Source organism: Schistocerca gregaria, chromosome 1 (assembly GCF_023897955.1).
Source record: "Schistocerca gregaria isolate iqSchGreg1 chromosome 1, iqSchGreg1.2, whole genome shotgun sequence".
Taxonomy (NCBI): Eukaryota; Metazoa; Arthropoda; class Insecta; order Orthoptera; family Acrididae; genus Schistocerca; species Schistocerca gregaria.
The window spans coordinates 1,159,802,006-1,159,823,794 of NC_064920.1; the positions used below are offsets into that span (position 1 = coordinate 1,159,802,006).

The following is a 21,789-nucleotide window of genomic DNA, read 5'->3' on the forward strand; positions in this document are numbered from 1 at the left end:
GACAACACTCGTCAAATATTGTATAAATAATGATAGAGAAAGTTATGATAAAAATACAGTGAAGCACATATTTTACATTTTTGTGTGGTCCAAACTTAAAAAACGCAAAACTGAGGAAAATGTAGAATCATGGAAACTGTTAAAAACCTCCAAAATATGAGCAAAAACAAATGTAATTGGCATAAATGATTAAAAATTGCAATTCTCTCCAATACTTTGTATAAAATCTGTCTAACAGAAGAAAATTAAATGTGCAATACAATGTTTATACAATAATTTGTGGTAATGAATTTCATCTGTTCTTAGGAAAACACAGATTTGTAACAGCAAGTAAAAACTTCTAAAAAAAATTGAAATTGGTATCCGGGTACAAGATAATCGAGTTGTTTTGACGTGCTACGATCACAAATTGTATGTTCAACTGCTTAATGACGTACTTTGACACCACTGCGGTTACTGTTTAATGCTTTTCTTATGAGCCATGCTTCATACGCTCACCACTGTTAAAGTGTTATTTTAGGCTTGATGAGACGAACAGAGACTTGAAAAAATGAATTTACTTCCCCAATAAATGTTACAAACTTATTAGAAGTCAGTGCAGTGACTTTCTGTATATTGTGTAAAATGTAAATTTGAAAGAAGGCTCAGGTGCTACAGTTTCACTTCATGTCCTCATCACTGCTGCCAGTCTTTATGATCTACAGTGTGTGGTGTGTGCAATGGAAAATATATACACGAATAGTGTATGTAGTTGTTGCAACTGTATCATGTCAATTTGAACAGGAAAGTCTTTAAAATCCACTATTGCAAAACCCTTGTTCTATTTCTGGGTGAAATCTCTGTCATAGCACATCATCTGCACAAAAAGTATATTTTCAGCACTTCACAAAATGCTTTCATCCCTAACAGCACTCCCATCATTCCCCCTCTCCACACATCTGGTAGGTGAGCTCATTTTAGATATGTGTTAGTGTGGTGTGGTGGCTGTACTGGCTGCTGGGTGACTTAACAATCTGCCAGCCAATAAGAGTTCACTAGCCAGAAATGGGCAATGTTTCTTCTATTATGACTGAGCATATTCTTCGAGACTCAATGTTTTTATTTAAAAGATTGACAACTGATGTTGTTGTTGAATGCAGAACATAAGAAATACATGCAAAAAGATGGTACTGAGTTATAAGTTGCACAAGAAAAGATGCCGGCTGGGCCCCTTCCTCACGTATTAGCTCAGTCCAGGACACTTTGCGTTGACTGTGTTGTTTTTCCGTTACCACTGCAACCTAGCAGTACTTGTATCATAACTGCTGGGTGAAGCTAAATGTTGCTAGTTGTTTGTCAATATTGATCATGAATTATATCAATCATTTCACATCTCCCCTCTCCACAATAGCCTAAATATTTCCATAACTCTGCCACCACCCATAGTGCAAACCATTTGTCTTTTGTGCCTTTATTACTTGTTCAGTCAAATCAAATGTCAATAGGAAGAGATGAAATCAAGTGAGATGCCGAGTAAAAACTTACAATCAAGGTAAACCTTACTAGGAAGAAATATAAAATCGAGGAACTTTTAACATTTATCTTATGGGTTTTTCACAGGCGCTATGAATTTATTGTATAGAATCACGAAAAATGTACAATTGGAGAATGTAAAATCAAAGTTCCACTGTACTGGTTTTACTCTGAGGTAAGTTTGTTTCTCAAACTTTTGACGAACATATTCTCACTGACAAACTAATGTAACAATGTCAAAAACAATATTAATGTACAATGAATTCGATATTAACTAATACTGAAGTGACAAACTAAATTGAACACAGTATGAAGGTTATAAAATGGATAAAACACAATACTGCAATGCAGCAGTTGAAGTCATAAGGGCTATGTTTACATCACAATTGTAAAATTTCAAACATTGAATGACAATAAAAAAGTGGAAAAAATGCACTAATCACATAAGAATCTTTGCTGCAATAAGGAGGACAATATTCTGAAATAATGTTGTAATGTTCAATTCTAGGGCTGGTTGATGCAGCTGTCCATGCAAGTCTATTTTGTTTACGCCTTCTCATCTTCGATTAACTACTGCACTCTACACCTATTTGAATTTGCTTCTGATATTTCATCCCTTGACCTCCCTCTACAATTTTTATCCCCTACACTTCCCGATAATACTAAATTAGCAATTCTTTAATGCTTGAGAACGTGTACTGTCAACCAATCCCTTCTTTTAGTCAAGTTTAGCCACAAACTGTCATTAGTTTTTCAATTGACCCATTTCATTTTCAGCATTCTTCTGTGTTGCCATATTTCAGAAGCTTCTATTCTCTTCTTGACTGAACTCTTTACCATGCTACACTTCCACACAAGCCTACACTTTAGATAAATAAATTCAGAAAAGATATTCTAACACACTTATATTCCAGTTAACAAATTCCTCTTTTTCAGAGATGCTTCCCTTGCTAAAGCCTGCCTGTTTTTTATATCCACTCTGCTTCAGCTAGCTATTTTTCAGTTCAAATAGTAAAACGCAACTCATGCTTTTAGTGTCTCATTCCATAATCCAATTCCCTCAGCACTGCCTGATTAAATTTGAGTACATTTCATTATCTTTCTTTTTCATTTGTTGGTGCGCATCTTATAACCTCTTTCCAAGACATTATCCATTCTGTTCAACTGCTCTTCCAAGTTCCTTACTGTCTCTGACAGAATTATGTCATCAGCAAACCTCAAAGTTTTCATTTCTTCCATCTCAACTTTAATGCTTTGTCCAAATTTTCTCTACTGGTTGCTCAGTGTGCAGCTTGAATAAAATTAGGGACAGGCTATAACGCTGTCTCACTCCCTTTTCAACTACTACTTTTCCTTCATGTACTTTGAATCATATAACTATAGTTTGGTTTCTATACAAGCTGTATTACCTTTCGCTCCCTGTATTTGATCGCCTAAACCTTCAGAATTTCAAAGAGTGTATTCTAGTCAACATTTCAGAAGCTTTCTCTTAGTCTACAAATGTTATAAATGAAGGTATGCCTTCCTTTAACATATTTTCTAAGAAAAGTTGTGGGTCAATATTGTCTCATGTGTTCCCACATTTCTCTGGTACTGAAACTGATCCTCTGCTACCATGGCTTATTAAACTGACGGTTCGGTAATATTCACATTTGTCAGCTCCTGCTTTCTTTGGAACTGGAATTATTGCATTCTTCTTGAAGTCTGGGGGTAACAGTTATCTCATATATCACACACACCAGGTGGAATAGTTTTGTCATGGCTGGCTCTCACAAGAGTCTCATCGCTAATGACCACAGTGTCTATGGGATGTTAAGCCCCAAAGGGTCTCAATAATTCCAATTGAATGCTGCCCGCTTCAGGGGTCATTTTTCAACTTAGATCTTTTATTGCTCCCAGTATCACATCTCCTGCCTTCACCTGTTTCATCTTCCCTTTCTATAATATTGCCTTCAAGTCCATTTCCATTTTAGAATCCCTCTATACATTCCTTCCACCTTTCAGTTTTCCATTCTTCACTTAGCACTGGCTTTGCCATATGAGCTCTCAGTATCAATACAGTTGTTTCTCTTTTCTCCAAAAATCTCTTTAAATCTTGTATAGGTGGCATCTATCTTTACCCTAGTTATGCATGCTTCTACAGCCTTGTATTCATCGTCTGACAATTAATGCTTACACATACTGCACTTTCTGCCAATTGCACAATTGCCAATTGCACAATTTAGACATCTGCTCTCCTTTTCTCCTGTTTCACTTGCTACAGTTTCATATTTTCTCCTCTCATTTAAATTCAACATCTCCGGTATTATTCAAGGATTTCTACTAGGTTTTGTCTTTTTGACAGTTTGATCCTCTACTGCTGTCACTATTTTATCTCTGACTACCACTCATTCCCTACCCCCATGAACCATGGACCTTGCTGCTGGTGGGGAGTCTTGCGTGCCTCAGCGATACAGATGGCCGTACCGCAGGTGCAACCACAACGGAGGGGTATCTGTTGAGAGGCCAGACAAACGTGTGGTTCCTGAAGAGGGGCAGCAGCCTTTTCAGTATTTGCAGGTCCAACAGTCTGGATGATTGACTGATCTGGCCTTGCAACACTAACCAAAACAGCCTTGCTGTGCTGGTACTGCGAACGGCTGAAAGCAAAGGGAAACTACAGCCGTAATTTTTCCTGAGGGCATGCAGCTTTACTGTATGATCAAATGATGATGGCGTCCTCTTGGGTAAAATATTCCGGAGGTAAAATAGTCCCCCATTCGGACTCCGGGCGGGGACTACTCAAGAGGATGTCGTTATCAGGAGAAAGAAAACTGGCGTTCTACGGATCGGAGCGTGGAATGTCAGATCCCTTAATCGGGCAGGTAGGTTAGAAAATTTAAAAAGCGAAATGGATAGGTTAAAGTTAGATATAGTGGGAATTAGTGAAGTTCGGTGGCAGGAAGAACAAGACTTTTGGTCAGGTGAATACAGGGTTATAAATACAAAATCAAATAAGGGTAATGCAGGAGTAGGTTTAATAATGAATAAAAAAAAATAGGAATGCGGGTAAGCTACTACCAACAGCATAGTGAACGCATTATTGTGGCCAAGATAGACACGAAGCCCATTCCTACTACAGTAGTACAAGTTTATATGCCAACTAGCTCTGCAGATGATGAAGAAATTGATTAAATGTACGATGAGATAAAAGAAATTATTCAGGTAGTGAAGGGAGACGAAAATTTAATAGTCATGGGTTACTGGAATTCGAGAGTAGGAAAAGGGAGAGAAGGAAACATAGTGGGTGAATATGGATTGGGGGAGAGAAATGAAAGAGGAAAGCGTCTGGTAGAATTTTGCACAGAGCATAACTTAATCATAGCTAACACTTGGATGAAGAATCATAAAAGAAGGTTGCATACATGGAAGAATCCTGGAGATACTAGCAGGTATCAGATAGATCATATAATGGTAAGACAGAGATTTAGGAACCAGGTTTTAAATTGTAAGACATTTCCAGGGGCAGATGTGGACTCTGACCACAATCTATTGGTTATGAACTGTAGATTAAAACTGAAGAAACTGCAAAAAGGTGGGAATTTAAGGAGATGGGACCTGGATAAACTGAAAGAACCAGAGACTGTGCAGAGTTTCAGGGAGAGCATAAGGGAACAATTGACAGGAATGGGGGAAAGAAATACAGTAGAAGAAGAATGGGTAGCTCTGCAGGATGAAGTAGTGAAGCACCAGAGGATCAAGTAGGTAAAAAGACGAGGGCTAGTAGAAATCCTTGGGTAACAGAAGAAATATTGAATTTAATTGATGAAAGGAGAAAACATAAAAATGCAGCAAATGAAGCAGGTAAAAGGGAATACAAACGTCTCAAAAATGAGGTCGACAGGAAGTGCAAAATGGCTAAGCAGGGATGGCTAGAGGACAAATGTAAGGATGTTGAGGCTTATCTCGCTTGGGGTAAGATAGATACTGCCTACAGGAAAATTAAAGAGACATTTGGAGAAAAGAGAACCACTTGCATGAATATCAAGAGCTCAGATGGAAACCCAGTTCTAAGCAAAGAAGGGAAAGCTGAAAGGTGGAAGGAGTATATAGAGGGTCTATACAAGGGCGGTGTACTTCAGGGCAATATTATGGAAATGGAAGAGGATGTAGATGAAGATGAAATGGGAGATATGATACTGCGTGAAGAGTTTGACAGAGCACTGAAAGACCTGAGTCGAAACAAGGCCCCGGGAGTAGACAACATTCCATTGGAACTACTGACGGCCTTGGGAGAGCCAGTCCTGACAAAACTCTACCATCTGGTGAGCAAAATGTATGAGACAGGTGAAATACTCTCAGACTTCAAGAAGAATATAATAATTCCAATCCCAAAGAAAGCAGGTGTTGACAGATGTGAAAATTACCGAACTATCAGTTTAATAAGTCACAGCTGCAAAATACTAACGCGAATTCTTTACAGCCGAATGGAGAAACTAGTAGAAGCTGATCTCGGTGAAGATCAATTTGGATTCCGAAGAAATGTTGGAATACGTGAGGCAATACTGACCATACGAGTTATCTTAGAAAATAGATTCAGAAAAGGCAAACCTACATTTCTAGCATTTGCAGATTTAGAGAAAGCTCTTGACAATGTTGACTGGAATACTCTCTTTCAAATTCTAAAGGTGGCAGGGGTAAAATACAGGGAGCGAAAGGCTATTTTCAATTTGTACAGAAACCAGATGGCAGTTATAAGAGTCGAGGGACATGAAAGGGAAGCAGTGGTTGGGAAGGGAGTGAGACAGGGTTGTAGCCTCTCCCCGATGTTAGGAAACAAAAGAAAAATTCGGAGTATGTATTCAAGTCCATGGAGAAGAAATAAAAACGTTGAGGTTCGCCGATGACATTGTAATTCTATCAGAGACAGCAAAGGACTTGGAAGAGCAGTTGAACGGAATGGATAGTGTCTTGAAGGGAGGATATAAGATGAACATCAACAAAAGCAAAACGAGGATAATGGAATGTAGTCGAATTAAGTCTGGTGATGTTGAGGGTATTAGATTAGGGAATGAGACACTTAAAGTAGTAAAGGAGTTTTGCTATTTGGGGAGCAAAATAACTGATGATGGTCGAAGTAGAGAGGATATAAAATGTAGGCTGGCAATGGCAAGGAAAGCGTTTCTGAAGAAGAGAAATTTGTTAACATCGAGTATAGATTTAAGTGTCAGGAAGAAATTTCTGAAAGTATTTGTATGGAGTGTAGCCATGTATGGAAGTGAAACGTGGACGATAAATAGTTTAGACAAGAAGAGAATAGAAGCTTTCGAAATGTGGTTCTACAGAAGAATGCTGAAGATTAGATGGGTAGATCACATAACTAATGAGGAGGTATTGAATAGAATTGGGGTGAAGAGGAGTTTGTGGCACAACTTGACAAGAAGAAGGGACCGGTTGGTAGGACATGTTCTGAGGCATCAAGGGATCCCAAATTTAGCATTGGAGGGCAGCATGGAGGGTAAAAATCGTAGAGGGAGACCAAGAGATGAATACATTAAGCAGATTCAGAAGGATGTAGGTTGCAGTAAGTACTGGGAGATGAAGAAGCTTGCACAAGATAGAGTAGCATGGAGAGCTGCATCAAACCAGTCTCAGGACTGAAGACAACAACAACCACTCATTCATCTTCTACTGTATCCCTTCTCGTTTATCAGCCAATCATTGTCTAACTCTCCCTTTGAAACTCTCAGCAATCTAGACTAAGGTAGTAGAAATTGTTTGAGAATACGATATGTGAGTCATGAAAATTTAATCATGATTGTAGATGAAGGAACTAGAATTTGTCAAAGAATCATTAAAATTTTACTATAATATCAAAATTAGTTGCTTTCAAATAAGAATTATTTGTATGCGTGCTGCAGTGACTCATATGTCAAGAACACACACAGTGTGTGGGCACTTATAGAGAGATGACAAAACCGATAGTTAAATTAAAACAAACAACCTAAATTTTCTTTCCCTCTAGCCATTCAAGCTTAGTCATTTTGCACTTTATGACAGTCTCATTTCTTAGATGTCTGCAATCCCTTTCACCTTCACCATTTTTTATTTTTTTGTTTCATCAATTAAGTTCAGTATCTCCTGAAGCTGATAGTAGTGAGATCTATGGAGAAAACGTACGCACACACAATACTGAAAGGATAGGGAAATGGAAATGGAGGTGGCATATTTGTCCCATAATCATACTGTAATCATTGGAGGAGACCTTAATCATCCGACAATCCGTTGGGGTAATTATATTTTTGTTAGTGGTGGATGCAATGAGACATCCTATGAAACGTTACTAAATGCATTCTCTGAAAACTACCTAGAACAGATACTTTGGAACCCCACTCATGATGGAAATATATTAGATCTAATGGCAACAAATACAGCTGACCTCTCTGAGGATGGCCACATCAAAACTGGTATCAGTGACGATGAGGCAGTTATAGCCAGTGCTGTTTTTCTGGGGGAACACTGGGCGATGTGTACCCCTAAACTTTTTTGTCGACAAAGTAATTTTTTTACGATGTTGAGAACTTGGAAGAGGGCCAAAGATTTATTTCACGGACATAGATTTTTTATTTTGGTAATTGCAATATGAACGATACCAGTGCAGTTTTTGATGGGAAAAGCAATGTCATTGACTGTTTCAAGCATTTTGAAGCTGCGGCAACAATTCTCGACAACTGAATCGCTGGCAGCCAGTTTGACAAACATGTAGTGGCCTCGGCCACTAATAATGGGCAATGGTAGTTCTAAGCGGATATGTGTATTAGACCTTCTGGTGACAAACAGACCCGAGCTATTTGAAACAGTTAACATAGAACAGGGAATCAGCGATCATAAAGCGATTAAAGCATCAGTGATGTCAGGTAGGAAGATTTTACTGTTTAGCAAAAGTGACAAAAATCAGATTTCAGAGTACTTGATGGCTCAACACAAATGTTTTGTCTCAAGTACACATAGTGTTGAGGATCTGTGAACAAAGTTCAAAACCATCATACAACATGCATTAGATGAGTATGTGCCAAGCCAGATCATAAGAGATGGAAAAGAGCCACTGTGGTACAACAACCAAGTTAGAAAACTGCTACAGAAGCAAAGGTAACTTCACAGCAAATATAAACATATACGAAGCCTTGCAGACAAGCAAAAATTACATGAAGCGAAATGCATTATGAGAAGGGCTATGCGAGAGGCGTTCAACGAATTTGAAAGTAAAGTTCTATGTACTGACTTGGCAAAAAATCCTAAGAAATTCTGGTCATACGTCAAAGCGGTAGATGGATCAAAACAAAATGTCCAGACACTCTGTGACCAAAATGCTACTGAAACAGAGGATGACGGACTAAAAGGCCGAAATACTAAATGTCTTTTTCCAAAGCTGTTTCACAGAGGAAGACTGCACTGTAGTTCCTTCTCTAGATTGTCACACAGATGACCAAATGGTAGATATCGAAATAAACGACAGAGGGAGAGAAAAACAATTGAAATCGCTCAAAAGAGGAAAGGCTGCTGGACCTGATGGGATACCAGTTTGATTTTACACAGAGTACGTGAAGAAACTTGCCCCCCTTCTTACAGCAGTGTACTGTAGGTCTCTAGAAGAGTGTAGTGTCATAAAAGATTGGAAAGGGGCACAGGTCATACCCGTTTTTAATAAGGGACATCAAGCAGATGTGCAGAAGTATAGACTTATATCTCTAACGTCGATCAGTTGTAGAATTTTGGAACACATATTATGTTAGAGTATACTGACTTTTCTGGAGACTAGAAATCTACTATGTAGGACCAGCATGGGTTTCGAAAAAGATGATTGTGTGAAACCCATCTTGCGCTATTCGTCCACGAGACTCAGAGGGCCACAGACACGGGTTCCCAGGTAGATGCCGCGTTTCTTGACTTCCGCAAGGTGTTTGATACAGTTCCCCACAGTTGTTTAATGAACAAAGTAAGAGCATATGGACTATCAGACCAATTGTGTGATTAGATTGAAGAGTTACTAGACAACAGAATGCAGTATGTCATCGTCAATGGGGAGAAGTCCTCTGAAATAAGAGTGACTTCAGGTGCGCTGCTGGTGTGTTGTAGGACCGTTGCTATTCACTATATATATAAATGACCTTGTGGATAACATTGGAAGTTCACTGAGGTTTTTTGCGGATGATGCTGTAGTATATCGAGAGGTTGTAACAATGGAAAATTGTACTGAAATGATCTGCAATGAATTGACGCATGGTGCACGGATTAGCAATTGAATCTCAATGTAGACAAGTGTAATGTTCTGCGAATACATAGAAAGAAAGATCCCTTATCATTTAGCTACAATATAGCAGGTCAGCAATTGGAAGCAGTTAGTTCCATAAATTATCTGGGAGTAGGCATTAGGAGTGATTTAAAATGGAATGACCATATAAAATTAATCATCGGTAAAGCAAATGCCAGACTGAGATTCATTGGAAGAATCCTAAGGAAATGCAGTCTGAAAACAAAGGAAGTAGATTACAGAACACCCGTTCTCCCACTGCTTGAATACTGCTCACCGGTGTGGGATCCGTACCAGATAGGGTTAATAGAAGAGATAGAGAAGATCCAACGGAGAGCAGCGCACTTCGTTACAGGATCATGTAGTAATCGTGAAAGTGTTACGGAGAGGATAGATAAACTCCAGTGTAAGAGATGCTCAGTAGCCCGGTACGGGCTTTTGTTAAAGTTTCGAGAACATACCTTCACTGAGGAGTCAAGCAGTATATTGCTCCCTCCAACGTATATCTCACGAAGAGACCATAAGGATAAAATCAGAGAGATCAGAGCCCACACAGAGGCATACCGACAAACCTCCTTTCCACGAACAATACACACCTGGAATAGAAGGGAGAACTGATAGAGGTACTCAAGAAACCCTCCACCACACGCCGTCAGGTGGCTTGTGGAGTATGAATGTAGATGTAGATATGCCGAGCTACCAATAGATGTCTCTGTGGTCCCGCTACCATGATCCTTCGCGATTCATTGCCATCTTTGTTTTGTTGTTCTTTATTCATTTGCGTTTGCTGTTCTGTTCTTGTCGGTTGTGCGACGTTTTGCAGTGCGTCCTATCACTTGAAGTGTACGATACCATTTTCTTTTATTGTTCAGGGATTTATGGGAATCGCACGATTCATTTGAGGTAATGTAAACTGAAGTGTTTGATACCACATTGTGTTTGGGTGTTTCTTGACATGTTGATTACGTCATGGCTAAAAGCAGACGGGTGGTATCCTATGCTTCAGTTATAAGTAATTTTTGCTGCATTGTATCCAATGTCGGAGTACCCTCAAACTTTTTTTTAGAAAAAAAGTACTGGTTATAGCAACAATAGATACTAAAGTACAAAGGGAAAATAAAACATTTAGAAAGGTTTATATGTTCAGAAAACTAGACAAAGAAGCAACAGTGTAAAATCTCAGTGAGATTGCAGAGGAACTACAGTTCAGGATTAAAAGAACAGTTGACCATGCACTGGATATAAATGTACCCAGTAGAAAAAGAAACTTCTAAAGAAATAGGGTCTACTGCATAATATGTATAAAACAAAGCAAAGGACTGCGGACACCGAAGTGCTGAATGAAACACATTTTGCAGTCAAGAGAGCTATGTTTGAAGCCTTCAATGACTACTGTAGCAGAATATTACTGAAAAATCTTTTACAAAACCAAAGAAATTCTGGTTGTAAGTAAAGTCTGTCAGTGGCACCAAGGTTAGCGTCCACGCAACCCAATAGCACAGTAAAAACAGAAATGTTTAACCCTATCTTCAAATGCTCCTTTAGCAAGGAAAACCAGGGAGAATTAGCCCATTTTAATTCTTGTACCACTGAAAATATGAGTAAAATAGGTACTAGTGTCAGTGACATTCAGTAATAGTTGAAATCGCTGAACTGAACAAAGCCACAGACACCAACGGAATCCCTGTCATATCCTATACGCAATTGTGGCTGAGTTAGCCCCTCTGTTAACTATATTCTATCAAAGATGCCTTAAACGAAAAACCGTGCCCAGTAGGTGGAAGAAAGGACAGATCTTACCTGTCTACAAGAAGGGTAGCATAAGTGATCCACAGAACTATTGTCCACTATCTTTGACACCAATTTTTGTAGAATCGTAGAACATATCCTGAGCTCAGTCATGAGAGCAGAATGACCTCCTCCATGTCACCCAGTACAGATTTTGAAAACTTTGATCATGGGAAACCCGACTAGCACTTTTCTTAGGTGACATTCTGAAAGCCACAAAACAAGCAGTCACGTAGATGCAGTATTTCTCAATTTCCGAAAAGCAATCAACTCAGTACCACACCTACACTTACTATCAAAAGTATGATCATATGGGATACTAGATGAAATATGTGAATAGATTTTGGATCTTTCGGTAGGAAGGACGCAGTATCTATCTTGTGTGGACTGTCGCCAATAGATGTAGAATTAACTTTGAGTGTACCCCAGGAAAGTGTGTTGGGCACCTTCCTGTTCACGTTGCATATTAATGGCCTTGCAGAAATTATTAATAGTAACCTTAGACTTTTTGTAGATGGTGCAGTTATCTACAGTGAAGTACAGTGTGACCAAAACTACACAAATATTCAGTTAGGCCCTGATAAGGTACAAAGCTTGCTTTAAATGTTCAAAATAAAAAACTGTGCTCTTCAAAAAATGAAAAAGACATAATAACCTATGAATAGAATACACTTAGTAGGTACGTGAAGTGGGGCAATAACATAGGCTCAGTTATTGCTAATACAGGAGAAGACTTTGGTTTATTGCTAGAATACTGGAAAAGTGCAATCAGTCTACAAAGGAGATTGCTTACAAATCACTCAAGTGAACCATCCTAGAATATTCCTCAAGTGTGTGGGACCTGTACCAAATAGGACTAGCAGGGAATATTGAACATATACAAAGAAGGGCAGCATGAATTATGACAGGTTTGTCTGACTTGGAGGAGAATGTCACAGAGATGATGAAAGAACTGAACTGGCAGGTTCTTTAAGATAGACGGAAACTATCCTGAGAAAGTCTATTACCAAATTTTCAGCATTTAAACTATCATTTTTCCCATAGTCAAAAGGTAAATGGAATAGCAAAAAGCCCTAATATCTGATACAGTGGGACGTACCCTCTGCTATGCAGTTCAAAGTGGTTCGCAGGGTATGGATGTCATGTAGACAAAATAACATGCTGACCTGACCCCCCCCCCCCCCTCCCCCCAATACCCAGGATAAGGCCAAGACAGTCTGAAACCTTCCAGTACCCCAAGGTCTCTAAAAATATGTGTAACCTTTCTACACGAGTCTTAAATCAAATGTTGGCAATGGTTAACTTCTGCTCCCTGTGTAATTCTAGCATGCAGGTTCCTTTTTCATAATCCCCCCCCACGCGTTCCCATCCCCATCCACATTCTCTCATACTTCTTTTTCTCCATCATTTGGACTTGCTGCTCTTGCATTTGCATAGCTGGCAGATTTTATACCCAATAATTTTTTTAACTTCTTTTTCCTATTACTGAATTCCTAACCCCCCCCCCCCCCCCCACAATCCTCACGAGTAAATTTTACTATTCATTACACATCTAAATTATGTTACCACACATTCTTTTAATCTCTTTATCTGTGGAGCTACTTAGCTATCAACTCGAACTACTGCGGTGGATGTTGGCTTCGTGTCTATGCAATGTGTTCACTAAGCTGTCCATAATAGCTTTCCCATTTTCCTAGTACTATATTATTCTTAATCAGGCCTTGTCATACATTACCCCTACTTGATTTTGCGTTAGTAATCCTGTGCGCACCCAGCTTTCAATCTACACATTTCCCTTTTTAAACTTCGTAACGTTTCTACTGAAATGATACAGCTGCAAAGTTTTCGCACAGAAAACTGTAGCTTACAATTTACTATGGTACAGATTACACTACGCACAACATTAGTGAGTACCCGGAATTCTCAAAAATATATATTTTATCACAAAAATACACAATTTAATTAGGGAACGATTTTTACTTGAATTGAGATACTGATTCCAAAAATACCTAAAAAGGCCAAATTTACTTCACAATTCACGATAATATCGTAAGAATTTTGCATGGCACTCAACATTGTTCGAAAATAACACAATATCATAACACACACAAGCCTTAACACAATCACTGCCAATGACAATAAAACTATGTACAGAGGAAAATATTAGATTCAAAAGATTTTGAGTCAGACTCATGTTTTACAAGCGTTTCGTATATAGTAAAACCCGGAAGTCGTCTTATAAATGTAAATAAACGTGCGAAATATAGGTATTTTTTTGCTTAGGCGAATTTCTGACACTTTCTACACGAACGTGCCTCAGGCTCCAGAAAGATCCGTTTGTCAGTTAAAAAAGCCAAAATCATGGAACGCCAACAAGGCAGATCTTTCGATTGGTGCGGCTAACGCATTGCAACATGCCACTGGCCCAATAATTACAACGAGTAGTAGAAGAGTAATTTGGTTTATATATTCATCCAGGAATCATCCCACAATAATATAGAATTTGTCATCAATATGCATTGAAAATAAATAGCTAGGAATATATGTGCACACAATATACGTTTTATATGAGGATAGAGCACAATTAGCACTGTCCCTCAGAATTTAAAATAGGTTTTAGAGGCTAGTAAGTGTATACCCTACTGGTTTCCGGGGTTGAAATCGAAGCAAGTAGGAGAAAAAAAAATAACAAAACTACTGGTCGGTACAAAACCATGGGATAAGAAAGCAACGATGGCTTGCCGAAGAAACGATTTTGCGATTTACTTTAACGGCAAGAGAAACTACGTTGAATCTTAGTTGGTTACTTGCAATGTGATCAAATCCGCCCATGTCAAGAATCGGCTCGCGCCCTTTGTTATCCGAGTTAAAATCTTTGATATTTGCGCACAAATCTATTGTTTTACTATATGCGTTATCCTAGACTCCGCACATCTCCATCAACTGAAAGAAACACTGAAAAATAAATAAGACTACCGGTAATTCATTTACATGTAGCGTGATTCAAAGACACGATTTGGGGGTAAGCATTACAACTTTTTCCTATCGTTTTACTCCACATGAATTATCAGGGGCGGAAAAGAGGGATGTGGTAGAGGGACTGACGGCTTTAGTGTAGCTGGTAGCACCGAAGTGCATCTTATCGCACACCAAGCTTAAAAGCTACTGGCGTACTTGAAATACAACCCATTTGTTCTACAGCACATAGCCTTTGCAAATGTGCTGTAGCTTTTTGCAGTCGTCAACGATTCGCTGTCGGTACCTTAATAATAGTCATAGGCCTATTCCTTTTCACCTTAATAATAAGCCGGCCGCGGTGGTCTCGCGGTTCTAGGCGCGCAATCCGGAGCCGTGGGACTGCTACGGTCGCAGGTTCGAATCCTGCCTCGGGCATGGATGTGTGTGATGTCCTTAGGTTAGTTAGGTTTAAGTAGTTCTAAGTTCTAGGGGACTAATGACCACAGCAGTTGAGTCCCATAGTGCTCAGAGCCATTTGAACCTTAATAATAGCCATAGGCCTATTCCTTTTCAGGGTATAGTTCAGGCGTACGGTTCGTGTTGTAACGATGGTCCGCTGCAATTTAATATACCATATATTAAAACGAACTGATTGTCTCCATTGTTGAAAATTACTGCAGTAATTGCGTTGGCACGTCCGATTAAATATGGAACATTGCAGGTCACACAAAAGATGTCATACTTATTGTACAAACCGTACCGACCTAGGTAGCCTGAGACTCGTTGCATAAACAGTGCAGAGTCTCCTAAGTTGATTCAACAATACGTAATAACGGTAGCTTGTAGTATGCAACTGTGGAACAATCCATAAGTATAACTTTTGGCGAAAGTTAATTTAAGCATAATTTTATGGTACCGGTATGGTTTACTTTTTAGTTTCCTCCCTATTCCACTGTCTGTGCATCCAGCGCGGAAAGCGGTACTTATGGCGCGTTGTAACGAGTCAAGTATAGTTAACCGACTTTGGTTGATCAAGAAAAGTTTGTTAGCAGGGATGCTGTTGTTTGGTCGCCAATCGCCAGGAACGTTTTGTGGACGACGTCGTTATAACTTGATCCAAATAGCATGATACCGGCGTAAATAGAAGGCAATGATGAGAGGAGACTGGCAGGAGTTAAGTAATTTCAAAAATAGTCCGTTCAGTATCAAGCTGCATATACTAGCAGTCATGCTATATTTGCAGATATAAGCGTAAGAACCGGTTTAATCTTTTGTGAGAATGTAGAGTTCTAAAACCTGAGAACTGTACGTCGCGTCATCTGCTGTATTCGGTCCCAAAGTCTTTCATCCATATTCACAGGGCGAATTATTGGATATGTTTTCTAACTAGTATGTCTCATTTTCAACAGCTTATTGTATAATTATATAGGTTATTAATCTTTAACAATGAAAATAAAAAAAAATGCTGTAGGCCCCTAGCCTGCTACACTATAAATATACTATACCAGCTGTATAATGTGTATATTCAGCCTTTAGAAATTATCCGGTGTTTGTACTGCAACACCAAGAAACGGAAACTATTGTGAAGTAAACGAAGTACATGTACATATTTATGCGACTAACCTTATCAAAATATCAAGCGATAGCGCAGGGCTCTCAAACACTTTGACGAATAACGATAAATGACTGACAAGCAATCGATGCGTCGCTGTTATTCAGCACATTGATCTGTAGAGATTGTGTTTACGTAACGCCGGTGGCGTTGAAGTTCTCACGCGGACGCCAAACACTTTTTTTTTGTATTGCCATGTTTTTGATAATAGCTGTAGGCAAAGTGAAACATTAGCCTTTAAGTGGGCAATAGTTTTTGTTGTTGGTCGTTTCGGTAGTAGCTCGTTCATGTATTATGGATTAAGTAAATATAATGAGAAATCCTTGTGTTTCAGAATTGGATTTCGTATTCTTGTGTGACAGCCTTTAACAAGCTTGCCTCTGACATTAACCAAGAAACATAAAATATCAATAAATTTAAATGAAACTAAAAGCAAAATAAATTACCTTAAATGTATCATTAACGCAGTTTTTTTAGATCCCATTACATATCATATCCATTGAGATACGCCTGCAGAAGAATGTATGAATGTTGTGTGACTATTGAAATTAAAATTTGCCTCTGACACAATGCCTGACATTAAATGCTATTGGTTTCTGAGGGTTATCCCCCCATTTTCAGACATTTAACAGTGGTCAATTATACCACCTGGAATGGGATGAGTTACCACCCTCCAATTACGAGAGCTATGGTGCCAGGAAGAGTTTTATGAGACCATGTGTAAGGCAGGCATCATTTGCTGTAGCAGATGATCTGGTTGTCAGATGAAGCACCCAAAGTTATTAAAGAGAGCAGTGAAGTAGCTAAAATTTGTATATGTGGGCAAGTGTCTTCCACCTTAATGGCGCACAGCTCTAAATCCTGCTCCATAATATTTTTTAATGTACAGAGCTTTGAATGAAAACTAGTTTTTACAGTTATAAAACTATCTCCTCTTCTAACAATACTTTTACAAAATCTTGCTATCAAAGTGGAGACAAATAGTGGTTGTCATGTTCTGGTGTTTTGTAAAGCATGAAGGTTAAAATATTTGCATCATTTATCACTTCTGCTTGTACTAAGAGAACGAGAATTTGATTAGTTTTGCTAAGAAAGGTTTATATGTTTGATGAAAATTGTCACTATTACATCACTGAAAATGTGTGTAGATTTACACAAAAAAAAAGGCTTGTGAAGGGTCTAAATCTGTGCATTTGATATCAGCTGCTTTGCTTAGATCATTTTGAGCCTGTACTTTACCATCTTCAGATTTCTGATATGCATTTTGTTTTCTTTAATTGATACATTCTACCAATCACATACTTACTTACCTAACCTGTTGAGGTGTAAGCAATGGTTAATCAACAACTATTTACAGCTATAAAACAGATATTCTTGAAGTGTTTGCAATTCTTTTAATGTGACAGATAATTTGGGCAACAGCATCACTTACTTAGGACTCGGGTAGCAAGTATTTTGTTTACAGAACATTCACAATAAACATATTTGGAGTAAAGAAATACCAAAAATTTCTCTTTCAACATTTATATGACATGAGTTTTTGTGTGACTTCATGAGCCTTATGACACACAACAGTACCTTTTAAATTACTTTTTACACTTTCATATTTGCCAGTCATGTGACTGTCAGCAACCATATGAACTCATCTAGTGGCAGTTTTGTTAATGTCAACAATGTTTACAGTTACAAGAACTTTTAATTTACTCAGGTGAGTTAATTTCTGATCTTTCGTGTTGCCCATTGAGCTGTCAGAAATATTTACAGGAATCACACAAAGGAACTTAAATAGTATTTGATTTTGTGCCATGACTAGCAAAATGAGGGAGATTTGTATTTTGACCTACATATACTTTATTTATTTTGATCCAACATCAGATGATTACAAAAAAATTGTTCCAGCCAAATTTAGTCATTATGTAAACAGTTTTCCTGATGTAGTAAATGAAACTATTCCACTTAAAACACGAAATTACAAAATGATAGATGAATGATTAATCAATTTTTTTTTAAATTTTTTTTTTTTTTTTTTAAACATGGTAGTTTCCTAATGTACAGAAGTATGTGGAAATAACCTCTTCTCTCTGTCTTCTTTCAGTAATATTTGAAAAATCAGCCGCTGTCTATATACAAATTTGTGTTGTAATTTGTATGATTTTATGATTAATCTTACCACAATTAAAGTCTGTTATCAGGATATCTAGTATGGAAACCAGGCAGTAGTTGTAATAGGCCTAGTTAAAGAACATGGGATTGAGGCGTTAATTGAAAAGGGTATGTCACAGCTTTGCAGCCTATCCCTCACGTTACTGTACACTGAACAGGTAATAAAGGAAATTAAGAAATAATTTGGAAAAATAATTAAATTTCAAGGAGAAGAAATAAAATGTTAAGAGATTTGCTGATGACTCTGTCAATATGTCAGAGATGGTAAAGCATTTGGAAGAGCAGTTGAATGGAGTGGTAGTTCATAAAAAGAGAACGTAGTTTTTCATGGTGACATTCTTGGATACATGTTTCTCATACCGCATCATGTTTGTTTGTTTATTCAAGCTTCCAGTAATGAATTCCTCTGTGTTCATAGTCAGGAGTTAACTATCATACTGATAAGCTGTGAAGTGTTTTTGTAATTGGCCAATTTATGTCCTGGAGATGTTACAAAATCATGGAACTTCCACATACCACCAGAGAGTGTGACAGTTTCTATGAGTGAGGAACATTAGTAGATGCTGTTTCTGCTGGATGGTAAATACTTCAGCTTATTTCTCTGTAGCCTTTCGACATAAAAAACTAGTTTCCACACAACCATGAACGGTACATCTATCCTCTGTCCTGGATAAAACAGTTGCACATTCTAACTTCAGTGCTTTGTTTGATGACAGAATTGCAGTAGGCAGATGTGTCACATAAGATTTTTGATTCATCAAGAAGAATCGTGTTTGTTTGTGAGACTTATATGACATGAGCAGTTTTTTTTTTTTCAAATCACTATATTTATTATGGCTGTGCAACAGTCTGTAATCATTCGTATAAACTAACCAATTTAATTGCCACTTCATGCACAAAGAATTTTATAAATTTCAGGGACACTGATACAATGGATGCAACATGTCTCTTCAATTTTCCTGAAAAGAAATGAATACTGTATCTACCACCAATCTGAAAATTTATTTATTTATTTTGACAGGTGTCTAACTTTTGTTCACTATAGCCATTCTTTAAAAACACATTTCTCAGGTATTTGAACTTAGAATACAAGTGATCCTTGTCAGGAACAGTTTTAGCTCTATGTATCAGATTATTTAAAAGTGCTCTCTTTTGATCCAGGTAATGAAAACTTAATGCACTGAGATGTAGGTCAGTTCTTGTTAACTTGCACCAAAGAGAGCGACCAAGCTGCCTGTCTGACTTTCATTCAAGCAAATCATTTAAAAATGGTAATTTTCCTTCTTTCGCCTTCTCAGTAATGTGGGTTATATTAGTATGTACACTCCTGGAAATTGAAAGGAGAAACTTTATTGACACATTCCTGGGGTCAAATACATCACATGATCACACTGACAGAACCACAGGCACATAGACACAGGCAACAGAGCATGCACAATGTCAGCACTAGTACAGTGTATATCCACCTTTTGCAGCAATGCAGGCTGCTATTCTCCCATGGAGACGATCGTAGAGATGCTGGATGTAGTCCTGTGGAATGGCTTGCCATGCCATTTCCACCTGGCGCCTCAGTTGGACCAGCGTTCGTGCTGGACGTGCAGACCGCGTGAGACGACGCTTCATCCAGTCCCAAACATGCTCAATGGGGGACAGATCCGGAGATTTTGCTGGCCAGGGTAGTTGACTTACACCTTATAGAGCACGTTGGGTGGCACGGGATACATGCGGATGTGCATTGTCCTGTTGGAACAGCAAGTTCCCTTGCCGGTCTAGGAATGGTAGAACGATGGGTTCGATGACGGTTTGGATGTACCATGCACTATTCAGTGTCTCCTCGACGATCACCAGAGGAGATCGCTCCCCACACCATGATGCCGGGTGTTGGCCCTGTGTGCCTCGGTCGTATGCAGTCCTGATTGTGGCACTCACCTGCACGGCGCCAAACACGCATACGACCATCATTGGCACCAAGGCAGAAGCGACTCTCATCGCTGAAGACGACACGTCTCCATTCGTCCCTCCATTCATGCCTGTCGCGACACCACTGGAGGCGGGCTGCACGATGTTGGGGCGTGAGCGGAAGACGGCCTAACAGTGTGTGGGACCGTAGCCCAGCTTCATGGAGACTGTTGCGAATGGTCCTTGACGATACCCCAGGAGCAACAGTGTCCCTAATTTGCTGGGAAGTGGTGGTGCGGTCCCCTACGGCACTGCGTAGGATCCTACGGTCTTGGCGAGCATCCGTGCGTAGCTGCGGTCCGGTGCCAGGTCGACGGGCAAGTGCACCTTCCGCCGACCACTGGCGACAACATCGATGTACTGTGGAGACCTCACGCCCCACGTGTTGAGCAATTCGGCGGTACGTCCACCCGGCCTCCCGCATGCCCACTATACGCCCTCGCTCAAAGTCCGTCAGCTGCACATACGGTTCACGTCCACGGTGTCGCGGCATGCTACCAGTGTTAAAGACTACGATGGAGCTCCGTTTGCCACGGCAAACTGGCTGACACTGACGGCGGCGGTGCACAAATGCTGCGCAGCTAGCGCCATTCGACGGCCAACACCGCGGTTTCTGGTGTGTCCGCTGTGCCGTGCGTGTGATCATTGCTTGTACAGCCCTCTCGCAGTGTCCGGAGCAAGTATGGTGAGTCTGACACACCGGTGTCAATGTGTTCTTTGTTCCATTTCCAGGAGTGTATATTAATTATGTAAACAGTGAACAGCCAAAGAGTTTCAGTCCCATGTGGTCAGTGCATAAAAGTGTCATCAAAATAACAACAGAAACGAGAAATGAAGGGGAGCAGAATCCAATACGTGTTCTTCAAACTCTCCCAGACATAAATTATGGACTGCTAAAAAGAGGTTATAAGATGTAAAAACAAAAGTAAAACAAGGCTACCAGAAAGTAACCAAACTGTGAGGGAACTGGATTAGAATATGATACACTGATGAGCTCTGTCAGAAAGTAGGGAACTTTTGGGCATTAAAAAAAAAACTAAGTACAAGAAATAAATTTTATTATATACATCTGAAAGAGTGGCTGACATACTACTTTTCCACATTCTCACCAAACACATTGAGGCACTTATCAAAGCGGTGGGCAAGGTATGAATTACCTTCATTGTATTGTAAAATTCTGCCACCTGGCACGTCAACCAGTGAGTCATGCCCGCCTGGAGCTCCGCATTGTCATCAAAGCGCTGCATTGCAAGCCAGCTCTTCATATTGGGAAACAAATGGAAGTCGCTTGGTGAAAGATTGGGGCTGTAGAGCAAATGAGGGAAAATTTCCCATTTGAATGAATTAAGGAGTCCTTTAGTGCTGTTTGCCATGTGAGGTCGGGCATTATCGTGCAAAATCAAAATTTTGGATGTCAGCTTTCCTTGACGTTTGTTTTGAACTGCTCTTCTAAGGCTGTGCAAAGTTTGACAGTACTGGACAGAATTTATGGTTGCTCCACATTCGA

General features: G+C 39.3%; 1 protein-coding gene and 1 long non-coding RNA gene across 2 annotated transcripts in view; one reads left to right on the top strand and one right to left on the bottom strand.

Annotated features, from left to right (window-relative positions):
* Positions 1-14,304, bottom strand: part of LOC126284172 (rhodanese domain-containing protein CG4456-like) — a 59,406-nt gene extending 45,102 nt beyond the window's left edge. The window contains exon 1 of the mRNA XM_049982908.1: positions 14,229-14,304. The gene's annotated coding sequence lies outside the window, so the exon portion shown is untranslated. The remainder of the gene's footprint in view (positions 1-14,228) is intronic.
* Positions 14,305-16,176: 1,872 nt separating this feature from the next.
* LOC126284178 (uncharacterized) overlaps positions 16,177-21,789 on the top strand; it is a 63,470-nt gene continuing 57,857 nt past the window's right edge. Inside the window, exon 1 of the long non-coding RNA XR_007551447.1 lies at positions 16,177-16,347. This is a non-coding gene — a long non-coding RNA (uncharacterized LOC126284178). The remainder of the gene's footprint in view (positions 16,348-21,789) is intronic.